Source organism: Ursus arctos, unplaced genomic scaffold, assembly GCF_023065955.2.
Source record: "Ursus arctos isolate Adak ecotype North America unplaced genomic scaffold, UrsArc2.0 scaffold_36, whole genome shotgun sequence".
NCBI lineage: Eukaryota > Metazoa > Chordata > Mammalia > Carnivora > Ursidae > Ursus > Ursus arctos.
Genome location: NW_026623050.1, coordinates 7,692,161 through 7,706,137, shown reverse-complemented (window position 1 = coordinate 7,706,137; position 13,977 = coordinate 7,692,161). Strand labels below are relative to the sequence as shown.

The following is a 13,977-nucleotide window of genomic DNA, read 5'->3' as shown; positions in this document are numbered from 1 at the left end:
TTGATAAAGCAAAATTTAAACAGACTTACAAATCAAAATTAAGGGGCACCTGGGTGGCTCTGTTGGTTAAGCATCTGCCCTCCGCTCAGGTCATGATGTCAGGGTCCTGGGATCAAGCCCCACATCGAGCTCTCTGCTCAGCCGGGAGCCTGCTTCTCCCTCTCGTCTACCTGCCGCTCTCCTTGCTTGTGCTCTCTCTTGACTGCTCTCTCTCTCTCAAATAAATAAAATATTTTTTAAAAAATCAAAATTAAGGTAACTGTAAAAATAGTAAAGCTTAGAGAGTTCACAAAAATACCTATACAATGGCATATATAACTCAATGCAAAATCCTGTACAAATTTCAAAGTTTTTCTCACAAACCACCAACTATTTTTGCAAGGAATTATGTAAAACATTCTTTTTAAGTACACTTAAATAGAACTAAGGTGGCAAACAACTACCTGAAAAAAATTTTAGATATTCCAAACCTATGAATAAAGGATTCAAAATTTCTTAAACATTATCTTCTATAATATTAAAATCTTATTTTTAGGGGCGCCTGGGTGGCACAGCGGTTATGCGTCTGCCTTCGGCTCAGGGTGTGATCCCGGCGTTGCGGGATCGAGCCCCACATCAGGCTCCTCCGCTATGAGCCTGCTTCTTCCTCTCCCACTCCCCCTGCTTGTGTTCCCTCTCTCACTGGCTGTCTCTATCTCTGTCAAATAAATAAATAAAATCTTAAAAAAAAAAAATCTTATTTTTCAGATTACAAGTGAAACCAGGACAAAGAAATTTTAACAAATGCTTTAAAAACCACTCTTAAGGGGAACCTGGGTGGCTCAGTCCATTAAGCATCTGACTCTTGATTTCAGCTCAGGTCAGAATCTGTTTGTGAGGGGCGCCTGGGTGGCACAGCGGTCAGGCGTCTGCCTTCGGCTCAGGGCGTGATCCCGGCGATCTCGGATCGAGCCCCACATCAGGCTCCTCCGCTATGAGCCTGCTTCTTCCTCTCCCACTCCCCCTGCTTGTGTTCCCTCTCTCGCTGGCTGTCTCTATCTCTGTCAAATAAATAAAATCTTTAAAAAAAAAAAAAGAATCTGTTTGTGAAACAGAGCCTGCCTAAGATTCTTCCTCTTCCTCTGCACACACCCCCCAAAATATAAAGTGCTCTTAAAAATCTATGAAATGTCAAAGATTAAACTGATAGAAATCCCATTCAGTGTTACAGAATGCACTGAGTAAATTTTATGCTAACTTCATACACACATTTCAAATTTTTCTTTTTGCCTGAACAAAAAAATTAAGTGCAGAAAAGTCAGCCTGCTGTATTTGAACTCTGCACAGATAATATAAAAACAATGTAAAAATGTGTATGAAGACAGGAAAAAGAACTTTCAGACTTATGATTTGTGTAAGGTCTTTTTTTTAAAAACCCACCAAACTATTCCATGAGTTGATGAAAATGCATAAAACCAAAAACCTAATTTATGACCAAAACAATCTCTATTTCTTGAACTATATACTGCAACTAGTATAGAAACAAGAAATTGAGTTCTTATTCCATACCAATCTTCAAGCACAGGGTCTACTATAAGCATGCCTACACTTCTGGGATCTATATAGGATCTTAAAATAACAGGATATTCAACTATTCAGCTACTTCAGACACACAAATAATACTCGAAAGTCTAAGGCTTTAACCAATTACAAAAATCAAATGTACTTTAGGAAGGGTTAGGTTACTCATGAAGAAATAAATCTATTCCCAGCAAGATTCTAAAAATACCTTAAGTTTGGCTCTCTAAAAGCTTTAAGAAGACCACAGTTTTTGGTACACTTACAGCTCAACATTTTAAAAATCTCAGTTCAGCTTTTGAGTATCAAGTATTTACCTATGTAACTACAATAATGAGCCAAGGAAGTAAGTTTAGGTAGTGGATCTGACATTCCAAAAAAGTCCCATCAGAACACACACACACACACACACACACACACACAGGCTTTGAGAGAGAATGCTGTTCTCAGATAAATAATGTGGCAAGTGCCATAAACTGTTACAATTTCAGAGTCCTTATTCTAAATGTCTTTTCACCAATGACCTCTTTGGGAAATGTTTAACTACTAAAGCCATGACCCTCACACAACTTACAAAATACACCAGTTAGTTTACTAGGTAGTTACCTAATACAATGATTCATGTACTGCTCCCTGCCCCTCCACTTCCCCCTCCAAAAAGGCGCCCAATCAAAATAACATTACTTTAAAAACACAAAATATTCAAATGCTGGTCAACCTATTCTGAATGCTTTCAAAGTTGCTAAAAATAACCATAACCTTTCAGACAATAAATGCATTACTGTATGGTAGGCACCAAGATGTTAGTTTGTTCCCTAACATAATCATTCACTACAAAAAATAAAAATAAACACTCACTACAAAAATACGGTTTAAGTTAAATTAAGTTTCTGAAACACAAATTGTAAGAGAACGGGTTCATTCTAATATCGTTATTTACCAATATACAATGGGCCCAGAAATCCAAAGAATCTCAAAAACAGAATTTGGGGAGCGCCTGGGTGGCTCTGTCGTTAAGCGTCTGCCTTCGGCTCAGGTCATGATCCCGGGGTTCTGGGATCAAGCCCCCAGTCTGGGCTCCCTGCTCCGGGGAGCCTGCTCCTCCCTCTCCCTCTGCCCCTCCCCCTGCTTGTGCGCCAATTCTCTGTCAATTAAATAAATTAATTAAAAATCTTTGAAAAAAAACAGAATTCGGATATAATCAGAAAACATGACAGCAAAACGGTGGCAGAAACAGTAAAACAGCCAACCATCGATTCTTAATCATGTTGATTTTAATAATTAAGTGATAGTTGCGACCTATTAGTAAGCACTTACTTTGGATCGAACAAAGTATTTTATAATCACATTTTATAATCACCACAATCCTGTAAAGTAAATCGCAAAATACCACCTGAAATACATTAGGTTTTAAGGCACAAAACTGCATTTGCCTAAGACATTACGCCCCATCGCTTCTCTTCCCAGATACCACTAATTAATACTGACACCAGGAGCATTTTTTATTCCTAGGAATGGTCCATTAACTACAACTTGGGATAAGCAAGCTCTCAGGTCCCAGCAGTTGCATAAAAGCAGAATGTGAAGAACTAATTTTTATGGCAGAAACGGACAGTAATCAAACAGCCACTCTACCCTAGAACAAGTATGGCAAAGTACCCAGGGCACTGAATTTCCTCAAGTCCTAAGCATGTGTTTTTTGTTAGATGAACTCAACCCGCTCTACCACACAACCGCTGGAAACATAATCATTCGGAAGCAAGAAGCACGAGCACTGATCCCATACCCTTGTAAGTGAAAAGGCCTCCCGCTAGTTCCAGCTGGAGCCCTGGAAGAGCAGTCGCCGTCGACTATCAAGGCCCCAAAATCACCGCTTTTTAAATGCAGAGGCTAGCTGGCCGACAACCACGTGAAAAAATGCCGCAAGGAAAGCTCTTCCGGAGAAGAGGAGTCCCGACAGATCACGTGCCGCCGGCCGGAACCTGCCGAATGCTCGGCGGGATCCAGTCGCATTCTGTTACCGTGGAGACTACAGAACCAGCCACCCTGCCCTCTCGGGCCAGCCCCCTTCCCAGCAGTCGTCACGCCGCCTCCAGGCACTTTCCCTGCAGCCTAGCCGCGGCGTCGCGCCCTAAAAGAAGAGGGACAGCAGGCAGTGTTTGCCAGGGATTACGCGGCAGAAGCCTGAGAACCTTCACAACACCCACTGGGGCCGCGCGGGTGGGCTCGAGAGTTCCCTTGATCCACGTGTTTGCTCCGGCGACGCGAACCCTGAGAGTGGTCTTCTCTCCGAGAAAGCTGTACTTTGGTCACTCACGTTGTTCTGCCATCAGTCACCCCTCCTTTAAGACCTCCTTCACCCATCCCGGCTCGCACCCTCCCCAGGAGGAGGCACCCCCAGGGTTCCAAAACCAAAGCAAAAATCTTCACAGCAAGACATTACCATTTTCCACTCTCAGCCCAGTCTGAAACGATCTCTAACTTCTCCACACTCTTCGCACATAGATCCCTCAACTTTGGTTACTGGTGCTCGAATAGATTTAGTTATATCCCAGACCGACCTACCACTGAGAGCAGAGACCTACTTGACAATTTCACAGACGCGGGAAACCTCCCAGAGAACTAGCCAAAGGCTGGCCACAGAGGGAAAAAGAAAATAACACCTGCTCTTCCCACCTGTTTTCCCCGCCCTCATTTCTGCACTTACTAGCCACCGGTCCTTTGTTTACCAAGTTCCCACTCCTGTACGGCTCACTTCCTCGCCCTCCTTCTTTATTAAACTCACGCGCGGTCCTGCCTCAAACAACTTGCCCGGAAATTACATGGTAAAAGGACGTTTACACAGGTGTCAAAACGCTACACACAGCTCCTTAAAAAGCGACGTCAGCACCGTTTCCCTCAGTTTTGGAACCCCGAGCCCTGAGCTCTAAAATGCAAAGCGTACAAGCACAGCTCTCGACCTAAAGCCCCGCGCGGCGCTGAAAGTCATCACGCGGATCGTACCATGCGGTGCGGCACCCCACGCACGCGAGGGCAGGGCCGCGCCAAGGGCGCTTCTCACCCCGCCCGCCTCGTGGCTTCTCTCTCTGGCGTCGATGTTCCCAGTCAGATCGCTGCGCGACGCGGAAGTGAGGCCGGGGACGCGCGCGAGGTGACATGCGCAGCCTCGCTCAGGGGGCCACAGGCGCGCGCCAAAGGCAGCCCCGCGCAAGGCCCGGCCTGGCCCGGGCGTGCGAAGATCGCACAGCGGAACGCTTCTCACGCTGTTCAAATCCGCAAGCGCTTCAAACTCTCAAAAAACTCCAATCGGGCCAGTACTAAAGCGACGCCCTCCACCCAGGCCCGAGAGTTACCGTGCGGGGCGTGGTCGGCCTCACCCGGAGTCCTTCACATCCCGCTGGGGGCGGGTTATTCTGTTCGGTTCGCAGACCGTGTGTCCGCTCCAGCTGAAGAGCCTGCGCGCGCACCGGACGTCCACGTCACCGCGCACGCGCTCCTACCCGCTCAGAGCCCGCCGCGCAAGCGCAAAAGGAGGCGCGAGCAGCGCCTCCCTCGCCCCTCCCCCAACACCAGGAGGCCAAACGGCCCCGGAGCAGCGACAAGACCCTTGGGACCCGCCCCTGGAGCTCAAGCCGCTGCTTTTCCGGGTCCAAGAAACTGATAAAAGCCTAATGAAGCTTCCAGAATCAAGAACGTTGAGAGCGGAAGAAGGCACCCCAATTCCCTCAGCCTCGCACACGAAGGCTTCGTGAAAACTGTGAAACCTTTGCCCGCGGGCTTTCTCAACTGTGCCCTCCACCGTTTCCCTCGGGCTCCTTAGCGGCCCCGCCCCTGCCGCACCCAGTCCCACCCACATCTGGCTCCACAGCCTCGGGGGCTTCACAAGCTCGTCAAATGAATCCGCGATCTTCCTCCCTACGGTGCTGTGGGTTTTGATAGCGCCAGACCGTCGGAAAACCTTGAAGAAAAAACTCTGAGGAACGGGTGGTCGAGTGTGCAAAATCCACGATCGAAGAACACCAGGAATGTAGGAAGGAGACCGAAAACTCCACTACCAAGTAGGAAGGGAAGAAGAGCTGCCACTAACTTGCCTGACAAAAGATGAAAGATGTCCTAATAAAACAGTAAACCATGGAAACAAGAATTTTTTGCACGACAGTATTATCTAAGCCTTAATGCCTTGATCCTCTTTTCAGTTGTTGTTTGTTCAAGATATTTAAGCTATGAAGTGCAAAGAAAAAACTGCTGAATATCTATTATCAGTCAGTCGCTGAACAAGTTCATGAACAGTATTTCTCCCAACCAAACATCGAAAATTATTTCTCCTTCCCTACTGTTTACCAGCTGCTCCTTCTTCTGAGCTGCTAACACTCAAGCAGTAAAAAGAGTTGTTTAAAGTGAGAAACAGGCAAAATAGAGCAGAAATTGTGGTCCTTGTCTCCAAACTGTATTCTTTCACTCTTAGAAGAATTAGCAAGTACTGAGAAGTACTAATTGTTAGGTGACCTAATACAAAACACTATGAAGAAGGAGAATGAGGGGGTTGAAAGAAAGGAGCCAAGAGGAAGAGGCTTATCCAACATGATTGATCAGAGCTGGACCAGAAGCATATTAGGAAGAAGGGTTTTGTGTCCCTTTGTTCTGCTCTTTCTCTGCCACACCACGGGAAGAAACGGTGCTGGAATTAGTATGGACTAGAAAATGTGTAGGCTAAAGATTACAGACTTCTGAAGTTGCTCTGAAACCCCCATGCAGGCACTGTCAACAAGAGCATCACAAGTGCAACAAATGAATAATACCCAAAATCCTAGGCAAAACTGAAAAACACCAGTTTCTTTAACATCTTCCTCCTTTCCCTCACCCCAAAAACCTCTTTTCCTGCCTTGTCAAAATCTCCCACCGCTTCCAAGAATGCTTTCCTCTCAAGGGTCTACGCTTTCCTCATACAAAATAAAAGGAAGAAATGTGTTGACCTAGCATTAAAGCATCTGATTCTAAGATGTAAATGACTGATGAGTGGTTAACAACCATACGTAGTGCTAGTTGCATCCCAAACGACACAAGTTAACAGAAAATCTCTCACTGGAGAATCTCAGAGGACACCTTGGAGGACAGAGAGAGTAGAGGTTTTCTTTTGCTACTCTTCCCCTACACCAAGCAAACATGAAATGCCAGATCTTTTAGAACCACCAGGGGCGCCTGGGTGGCACAGTGGGTTAAGTGTGGGCCTCTTGATTTCCACTCAAGTCATGATCTCAGGGTGGTGAGATTGAGCCCCACATCTGGCTCTGTGCTCAACGCAGAGTCTGCTTGAGATTCTCTCTCTCCCTGCCTTTGCCCCTCCCCCAGCTGGCACATGCTCATTCTCTCTCTAAAATATTTTAAAAATAAAAGGCATCCTATATAACCCATGTTTTTAAAATGCCAAGCTAACTGCTAAAGTTGACACTCCTGCATTTCACCTTGCTATTAGAATTCTCTCATTTCAGGGCGCCTCGGTGGCTCAGTCCGTTAGGCATCCAACTCCTGGTTTCAGCTCAGGTCGTGATCTCAGGGTTGTGGGATGAAGCCCGAGTAGGGCTCTGCATTCAGCATGGAGTCTGCTGGAGATTATCTCCCTCTCCCTCTGCTCCTCCCCCTGCTCATGCACGCACACACGCGCTCTCTCTCTCTAATCTTAAAGAAAGAAAAATTCTCTCATTTCAGTTATCAGAGCTAACCCCTGCTCATCAGCCTAACACAAAAATCTTTCCCTTGGTTTCCCTTGTTTGAGCTTTCAAAGATAATTTACTAAATTTAAGGGAGGTGGGACAGAGAATGCATGGAATATAAACACAATTTTGGTTCAAGATTCCTCTATAAACACAGAGGATCTATTTCACTTACATGCACATTTTTCCTATTAAAATATTTGAATGCCTTGTATGTACTGAGGATAGGACAAACGGCACTTCTTGCACTGTTCAGATGTCTACACTAGAACTCTGAAAGTTGGCACAACTTAACAGAATCCACCAACAAAACAAACTATATTCCTTATACAATCCACTCAGATCCCACCTACTCAGTTCTAGTATCTACTAGTGACATATCTCTCTCAAGTGACTAAAATCTTTGGTCTTCATCATCTTAAATCTTTAGAGAAAGCCATCACCACACACACACCCCAAAATCCAAGGAGTTATGGTCTTATTTACAGTATTCTTAAATCAACACAAGAAAAACCATTCTTAGAATAAGAGCTACATACAGACGAAGTCACAAAAAAGGCTTTTTACAAAAAAACAAACAAAAAAAAACTCCTTCACTAGCAATAAACTTGTTTGCTAGGCAGCAGGAAAAAAAGAGAGAATCATACTAGCTTATACACAACCCCATTCTTGCCTACCACTTAGTACTGCAACTAAAACCAACTCCTATCTAGGGGCAAAGTATAACTAGCTCCAATATGTGAAACCTGAACTAAGGGAATAAATGTGGCAAGAAGTCCTACCTTCAAATAGCTAACAATCCACTTAATGAAGAGCTCTAGAAGTCTCTCAAACAGCATAGTAATGTCATTAAAAGCATGTTTCAGAAAATGTTGAGAGAGGTAAAGATGGAAAAAGAGGACTGAAATGTGACAGAATATTATCAGTGTTCATTAAGAAATATCATTCCCTCTTGCTGCCTCGTATCTCAAGCCAACGTAATCATTCTTTACCCTTTGCTAAGATCTTCCCACATGCCTCAAACCTAACTGCTATTCACCCACCCCTCTCATGGGTAAGTTTATGTCACTTTCTCAGGAAACTTTTCTTAACCCCCAAGGATCAGCTGAGGTCTCCTTGTAATATGCTCTCATAGTACCCTGTATTTCTTTATAGCACCTACCACAAATCTATTTTTTTCAAGATTTTATTTATTTGAGAAAGAGAATACAAGTGGGGGGGGGGCAGAGAGAGAGAAAGAAGCAGGCTCCCCACTGAGCAGGAAGCCTGATGTGGGGCTGGATCCCAGGACCCCAGGAACATGACCTGAGCCAAAGGCAGCTGCTTAACTGACTGACCCACTCAGGCACCCCCACAACTCTATTTTTAAAACTATGCATTAATTAATGTCTTGCCCACTAGGCTGTTAGCCCCACTCTATTCCAGTGCCTACCACATTGCCTGGAACAAAGCAAACACATACTATCTGTTGAATAAATAAATATGAAACCATAGGTACTAGTTTTCCAGGCAAGTCCAAATTCCAAATACTGATTTACTGTCCAACAGATTGGGATTTGGAAAACACGATCATTATACATTTAATCACACTCCCGTTATATATGCAAACAAGCATTCTGCTTTGACCAATGTTTTCCAAAGAGGTACAGTTTTAATTAGAAAAAACTAGTACCACTGACTCTCATCACAAATTATTTCTCCTTAGAGAAATGGATAAATATTATTGACAGATACTTGAAGAGATAAGAATATTTTCCTAGGAAAGTCTAATTACTTATTGACTGCTTTTTGCCTCAATCACTTTTGACTGAATATTACTTAGAAAATCAACAAGGGCAAACAAGATTCTTTGCGTTGTAAGAAATATTATGATTCTATAATTTACCATCTGGTAATAAAAGCAACAAGTTGTAATGAAGACTGCCATCTGCATATACTCATCTACAAGAAAAAAATCAGTAAATACCTTCAGAATTAAAGGATACCTTAGTAACAGTTTTTCTGTTTGTCTTACTAAGACCTCAAAGAAAAATGTCAGAAATCAGTAACATAAATGAAGTTTAAAAAGCTAGTTTCAGATGAATTACAAAATAAAAAAGGTCTAAAAGAAATATAAACAATGAAAGTTGTCAATGTACTACTGAGCCCTTAAAAGAAACATCTTATCTGGAAAAGCATAAAAGGAAAAACAGGAAGAAATTTACCTAACTAAGCCTAGAGCTGCACAGAGATTTAAAACACACATGAGAAGGTTTAAAAACAGAAAGTAGAACTACCAGCCAAAGAAGAGGACTGGGAGACAGCAAGTAACCTTCAAGGGTAGAATCAGGCAAAAATCAAGAAGCCTATGACAGAAAAATACACTGAGAAGTTGTCCACAAATGCATATGAAAGAAGTCATGCTTACTTTGCACGAAGGACCACAATGCTTGATGAAAATAAGTGACAGTCAACACAGTAGTTCCTAAACTACTGGACATTACAGATCAGTAAAATTTAGTTGACCATCATAAGGTGACCAAATTTTTGTATTATAAAGTATATCACCTACTATTGCCATTCTTTCTTAAAACGATGGATATTTTAGGGACTCCTGGGTGGCTCAGTCAGTTAAGCATCCAACTCTTAATTTCTGCTCAGGTCATAATCTCAGGGTCCTGAGATCAAGCCCCATGTCAGGCCCCCCCACTCAGCAGACAGTCTGCTTGTCTCTCTCTCCCTCTGCTCCCCCACCCCACTCGCTTGCACTCTCTCTCTCTCAACTAAATAAATAAATCTTTTAAAAATAATAGTAATAATGTATATTTTAAAACCAAAAATCTAGGGAGAACACATAATGAGTAATAGTCTTTTATTTTGAATACATTTAGATAGATGAAAAATTTACTGCATTGTCCTTATTTCATAATATAGTATTGAAAACTTAGCAGCAGCGGGGCACCTGGGTGGCTCAGTCGTTAATCATCTGCCTTTGGCTGAGGTCATGATCCCAAGATCCTGGGATAGAGCCCTGTTGAGCTCCCTTCTCAGTGGGGAGCCTGCTTCTCCCTCTCCCTTGGCCGCACCCCTGCTTGTGCACGTTCTCTGTGTCAAATAAATAAAATCTTGAAAGAAAAGAAAGAAAAAGAAAAGAAAAAGAAAGAAAGAAAGAAAAAAAGAAAGAAAGAAAGAAAGAAAGAAAGAAAGAAAGAAAGAAAGAAAGAAAGAAAAAGAAATTGCAGCAGGTATTTAGAAATAATGACTAGCCATATATATAGCAAGGCTCCCTGAATAGCTAAGATTTGATTTCTGAGAAAAAATAACATACAGAAGGCATAGGACAGGGGCACCTGGGTGGCTCAGTCCATTGGGCCTCTGCCTTCAGCTCATGTCATGATCCCGGAGTCCTGGGATTGGGCCCCGCATGGGGCTCTTTGCTTGGCGGGGGGGCCTGCTTCTCCCTCTGCCTCTGCCATTACTCCCTGCTTGTACTCTCTCTCTCTCTCTCTAATAAATGAATGTTTAAAAAAAAAAAAAGGCATAGGACAGGGTATAAGTCACCTTGTCAAGAAATCAAGAGTCAGCCTCTCCTCATCAATAACAATACAGAAGAAAAGGATGTTAGCCAGGAGATACCCCAAACCAGACTACAGGAGATACCCCAATCCAGTCTAAAGAACAGCCACATTATTAGCAAGCTACTCTGAGTGTGTCCTGGGGTGAGAGGGGGAAGGCAAGTATCTGAAAACACTAGCGTTTTCACTGTAGTAAAATCTTAGAACCTTGACAAGGCTAGGTGAGAACAATGTAGTGAAACCAAGAACCAAGGTCAGACTGAGTGAATCTCCCAACTAATCACTGCATACTTAAAAACTGTGGGACACATGGTAGCTCATTGTGGCAAACGAATAGGCAAGTAAAGCTACACTTAGATTAAGCTGGGCTTCAGGCGTATCAGACATAAGGGAAAAATGGGGAGAAGGGCAGCACTGTTTTATCTGAAAATCAACCTATGAGATTTAAAATAGAACTTAAAAAGAAACACCATAAAAAGATTTTAAAACCTTTACCTTAAGGGACGCCTGGGTGGCTCAGTCAGTTAAGTGGCTGCCTTCAGCTCAGGTCATGATCCCAGGGTTCCGGGATCCAGTCCCACATCAGGCTCTTTGCTCAGCAAGGAGCCTGCTTCTCCCTCTGACTGCTCTGCCTACAGCTCCCCTTGCTTCTGTGTGTGCGCACACGCTCTCTCTCTCTGACAAACAAACAAACAAATAAATAAAATCTTTACCCTGACTAAAAATGTTAGCCACAATCTAACCACTGGAGGGCAGGGAACACCTGTTAAAGGAGAGGAGAAAGCTGTACTGAAATAGAGAATATAAAGATTACTCAAGCAACTTGAATGCAGTGCATTATCCAAATTACCTATATAAAGAGCATAAATTGTAGAGATTATACAGGGACAGTATTTTTCATCCCAAGACTAGTTCCACCCGACATTCTCCAGGTTATCTAAACACAAATAAAATAAATAAGGATACAATCAGTACAATAAGTATTTAAGCACCAACTAGGCACTGAACCAGGGTTAAAGGAATGGAAAAAATTAAGTCTCTTTATGAAGCTCAAGTTCTAGATAAAGAGACCGGATGATCACACTGTAATACTGTTGGTGGCAGTATGGATAAAGCCTTCTAGGAACACTGTGGAACACATACAACCTAGGTAATCTAGGAAGGTTACAAAAGAAGAGTAAACTTTTGAGCTGGGTCATGAAGAAGAAATCAAATTAACAGAGAGAAAAGGAGGCATTGCAGGTAGCATCTACATAGTCAGTAAACAAAGAACTATAATAAATTATCCAGAATTTGGAGATAGGGCTGCCTTTATAGAACAACGAAGTACAAGTCAAAGCAACAAGTAAGACCAGTACCATACAGAAGTAACCTACCCTGTGAAATGGAATTGGACACTCAGGAAATATTTATCCAATCTACAACTCCATGATTCTCATGATATATATACAGTCACTCATTTATTTTTTATTCAAGTATAATTAACACACTATATTAATGCTATATCAGTTTCAGGCATACAATATAATGATTCAACAATTCTATACATCCCTCATTGCTCATCAAGATATACTCTTAAACTCCTTTATGTATTTCACCCATCCCCTCTTCTGGCAATCACCAGTTTGTTCTCTGTATTAAGAGCCCATTTTTTGTCTCTTTTTTCTGTTTGCTTGTTTGTTTTGTTTCTTAAATTCCAGATATGAGTGAAATCGTACAGTATTTGTCTTTCTCTGACTGCTTATTTCACTCAGCATTATACCCTCTAGGTCCATCCATGTTATTGTAAATTACAAGATTTCATTCTTTTTTATACCTGAGTAATATGCCATGGTGTGTCTGTGTGTATATGTGTGTGTGTCTGTATACACATATATACACCACATCTTCTTTATCCATTCATCTACTGATGGACACCTGATCTCTAGTCTGTACTGTCAAGTATTTACCAGGGAAAAGAAAAGGAAGCTAAAGAAGCACAACAGAAGGAGGAACTGTCACTGAAGTATCAAGTAAGGCTTAGTGCTAAATAAAGGATGTCTAGAAGTTGACAACGCAAAGAAGGCATTCGAAACAGAGCAATTTGTACAGTCACTATATAAAAGAAGAGAATACTCATTAATTCCTCAAGTCAAACATTTATTGAGCATTCGCCACGTACAGATCTTGGAACACAAAGACAAGACATTCCCACTCTCAAGAGCTTGTGATCAATTATCAGACAACCAATTATCACATAACCAGTAATCAATAAAGAAGCAATAACTAAAGAATCCTATTAGTAAGGATTGGTTCTCTGACCAGGGTATAATGGAAGCACAAGCAAAGGGCAGCTAAATCAGACTAAGGAAGTCCGAAAAGAATTTCCAGAGAAAATGAAGAATGAGTAGAAATTACTAAGTATCAAAGAGCAGAGGCAGGATGGGTACAGAAGAAAAGCATTTCAAAGAGAAAGCAACCTATGTAAAGACAAAAGAGCTAGAGAGGGAACACATTCAGGGAGCACAATTACTGTAATATAGCTACAATTAAAAATACCCATGATCTGCAGAGGAACAAAGCTATAGGACTAGAAAAGGCAAAGGGAGCCATATTACACAATACACCTAGCAATCAAGAGTTGGGAATTCATCTTGCAGAAAAAGAAGAGCTGTCCAAGAATTATAAGAAGATATATGACATACTCAAACTCACGTGTTTAAGAAAATTACCTGTGGCCACTGCTTAAGATAGTGTGGACCATGATGAAACTAGAAACCAATCAGACTTCCCTCTGTATGCACATAGTTGCTCATATCAGAAACCTCGCCATTCTTTTTTTTTTTTTTTTTTTTTTTTAAGATTTTATTTATTCGACAGGATAGAGACAGCCAGCTAGAGAGGGAACACAAGCAGGGGGAGTGGGAGAGGAAGAAGCAGGCTCATAGCGGAGGAGCCTGATGTGGGGCTCGATCCCATAACGCCGGGATCACGCCCTGAGCCGAAGGCAGACGCTTAACCGCTGTGCCACCCAGGCGCCCCAGAAACCTCGCCATTCTTGATACCTATCTCTTCTTCATCTGGCCCCTGCACCTTGTCAATCACCAAGTGTTCTTGTTGATTCTACATCCTTGACCTTCATGACCACGATATGCTGTCAAAACACCACATACCTG

At 42.6% G+C, this 13,977-nt stretch overlaps 1 protein-coding gene across 34 annotated transcripts in view; it reads right to left on the bottom strand.

Moving 5' to 3' along the window:
- MGA (MAX dimerization protein MGA) overlaps positions 1–13,977 on the bottom strand; it is a 164,664-nt gene that overhangs the window by 97,520 nt on the left and 53,167 nt on the right. For 21 of the 34 annotated variants that reach the window (XM_057306241.1, XM_057306251.1, XM_026479953.4 and 18 more), the window contains exon 1: positions 4,911–5,054. The exons of 7 other annotated variants lie outside the window; for them this stretch is intronic. The gene's annotated coding sequence lies outside the window, so the exon portion shown is untranslated. Of the gene's footprint in view, positions 1–29; positions 5,055–13,977 lie in introns of those variants that run through there. 6 more of the 34 variants (XM_057306258.1, XM_057306244.1, XM_057306247.1 and 3 more) reach the window with 6 other exon arrangements.